Source organism: Apium graveolens, chromosome 1 (genome assembly GCF_009905375.1).
Source record: "Apium graveolens cultivar Ventura chromosome 1, ASM990537v1, whole genome shotgun sequence".
Lineage (NCBI taxonomy): Eukaryota > Viridiplantae > Streptophyta > Magnoliopsida > Apiales > Apiaceae > Apium > Apium graveolens.
The window spans coordinates 193,670,559-193,673,698 of NC_133647.1; the positions used below are offsets into that span (position 1 = coordinate 193,670,559).

A 3,140-nucleotide genomic window follows, 5' to 3' on the forward strand; every position below is an offset into this window, starting at 1 on the left:
GGCTCTTTTACATGTCCTTCATTATGTGGCATCAACATCTGGACAAGGAATCTTGCTGACAGGAGGGGAGCAATTAACCTTGCAGGCCTATTCTGACTCTGATTGGGGAGCATGTCTTGATACTAGAAGATCCATATCAGGTTACATCTTGCTGTTAGGAAAGTCTCCAGTAAGCTGGAAATCTAAGAAACAAAGTATTGTCTCTAGAAGTTCTTCGGAAGCCGAGTACAGATCAATGTCTTCTACAGCCTCAGAAATTACTTGGATGGTAAGAGTACTTGCTGAATTAGGTGTGACAAATCTGAAACCTGTCATATTACATTGTGACAATCAGAGTGCAATTCATATTACAAAGAATCCCATTCATCATGAACGTACAAAGCACATTGAGATTGATGTGCACTTCACCAGGGATAAAGTACTAGAAGGCTTGCTTCAACTCAACTATGTACCTACAAATGCTCAGCTTGCTGACATCTTTACTAAGGTCCTTCCTTCCGGACAGTTTCAGACATTGATTTCCAAACTTGGCATGACAAATTGCCATTCCAGTTTGCGGGGGACTGTTACATATAATGAAGAAAAAGATGATGAAGGTGTGACATCACGGAATGCCAAAACAGCAAATGTAGTCACACTACACCAGCAACCATACCAGTAGCTCTAGCAGAGTTAGTTACATACACATGACAGCTGGTGCCAGGACCACATCCTCTCTGTTAGACAAAAACTCTGTATATAGTCTTTCTTAGATAGATTAGTGAGTAAGTAACAAAAATGTATCCAGAGAATCATGATATCTCTCTCTCTGATCTTACTCTCTCTCTGATCTCTCTCAATATCTTTCTCTAGTTAGCTTCAGCTATTCATAGATATTATTGAGAAAGTAGATGTAATGAAAGATTGTAATTCAGTTTTCGCATTCTTCTAATAAAAAGTAGATCAGCTCTTTTTAGTTTCTTGAATTATAACAGTTATCGTGGATAGCTCTCAGAAATGATGGCACGAAGAAGGTTGGAGGATTCATCTCGTAGAGCTCCCGATGCATAGGCTATAATAGAAACAATTAAGTTGTATTCGTGTTATATGAATGTTCCGTTGTTGTTCCTAACTTAAACATGTTACTATACAATGTCGATCCAAATTATATCGCTTTTGAAAATAGCAAAATAGGATTTTTGCTTCCTTATACTAAATAAAATCGTAATATTTCACGACTTTTCTAACATATTTCAAAGATTTGTATTAGAATTCATGTGTATATCTTTATGAGAATATCATGGAGATACGTGCAGTGTACAATTATTTATGCACGCATTGCGCAAAATTTTGTTATGTCTCACCGATCGTGGCGGAATAAAAATTTGAAATGAACCAGAACTAAAATGATTTGAGAATATATTACTTATAACAATAATAACTTCTTTGATTAATTTTTATATTTTACGAGGCTTATAGTCAAATTTCTACTGATTTTATTTACTCAAAATAAAAATTAATGGTGCTTTGAGTAAATAAAAATCAGTAGAAATTTGCTAAAATCACCGTAAAATATGAAAATTTACCAAATTTATTATTATTATTAAGAGTATTATCATTTTAATCTCGGTTCCTTTGCAAATTTGATTCTATCACGGTCTGGTGGTACGTAGCATAAATACTAATTATTAAAAAAAAAAATTCAAATCTTTTAAAAAATAACTCAACCATTGTACAATAATTTAATTGAGGAACACAAGAGCATAAATTAGATTCATACCTGATAGTTAGACATAACTCTTTGTTTGTACTCTTGTTCCCGTAAAAAAAGCAAAAACAAAAATCAGTTTTTAAATTCTTTGTAATTAGTCTACAGTTACTACAAATATACACATTCACAGATTTACTCTGTCCTGGTAATAATTATCTTAACATGTATTTTAGATTGTAAATAATTCAAATAAAAAGAAATATATTCATCAAATTATATTAACATTTCTATGAAAAGAAAAAAAAATATGTGCCAAATCCACCGACTCGAAATCAAAATTTCATCGATATATAAGTATTTATACTCACTCGTTCAGATTCAAAAGACAAATTTTCCATGTGAGGCTTAATGTCCTCTTTAGTATCCTCCTGCTTAGGAATGTGAGGCTTAATATCCTCTTTAGTATCCTCCTGCTTAGAAATGTGGGGCTTAATGTCCTCTTTAGTATCCTCCTGCTTAGGAGGATGCATCATGGATGATACCATTGGCCCCCGACCAGGATTCGAAGAGGAGGAAGCATTTTGATTATTTTCTTCATACTCAATTTTAATTTTCTTAATTGCAGACATGGTTGTTTTTAAGTTGGCTAAGTGATGTTTGTGGCTGGGTGGGTTGATGGGAGTAGAGGGTGACGGGATGAAGGGGTGAAGGGGTATATAAGTTTCAAAAAACGTTACTAACGATGTGTCCCGTTTGTACAATAAACTAGTATGTCAATAATATTTAATTGAAATTCCTTCATTTTGTTATCTACTCCGAACACATCTCCACATCCCTCGGCCCCATAAGGCCTACAGCCTTTACTTTCTTTCTACCTACTCGCGGCCCCATTAAACTCCACATCCCTTGGTCCCACCGGGCCCACAGTCATTTCTATCTTCCTCTTAATCTCCTCCGGTGTGTATTCATTCGAGATTTTGTTTGATTTTTATGGATTCTCAAAATCAGAGGGTATTCAATATGTATTTTAAACAATCTTTTAAAATTTGTAGGTATTCAACTCCAGATTTAATTAATCCTTGTAAATCTGTCGGTATTCAATTGAGATTAAAAATAATCTTTTAAAATCTGAGGGTATTCAATCCAGATTTTAAAAAATCAAACAACATCTCAATATATTCAAATTTTAATAGATTTATAGAAGTTATTAATTTTAAAGGATTTGTGGGAGATTTTATATGTAAAATGAACAAAGTGATATCTCACTCTGCTACACAAGATTTTGATGGATTTATGAATTATAACAAAATTTTAAGCTAATATTAAAAAAATTAAAGTACAAACTATGAATAGATGATACAAGTATTTTTAACTAACGTACATCTCCTATATTTCATTGATTTATCACGTCATTCAGGTTAAACTCCATTATGTTATTCATTTACATTCT

General features: G+C 33.1%; 1 long non-coding RNA gene across 1 annotated transcript; it reads right to left on the bottom strand.

The window, feature by feature from the left end:
• Window positions 1-246: 246 nt before the first annotated feature.
• On the bottom strand, window positions 247-878 carry LOC141723525 (uncharacterized). The gene is made up of 3 exons (XR_012576300.1): window positions 656-878; window positions 409-563; window positions 247-308 (listed from the first exon to the last, which is right to left on the bottom strand). It is a non-coding gene; the product is annotated as an uncharacterized LOC141723525 (long non-coding RNA).
• Window positions 879-3,140: the final 2,262 nt, after the last annotated feature.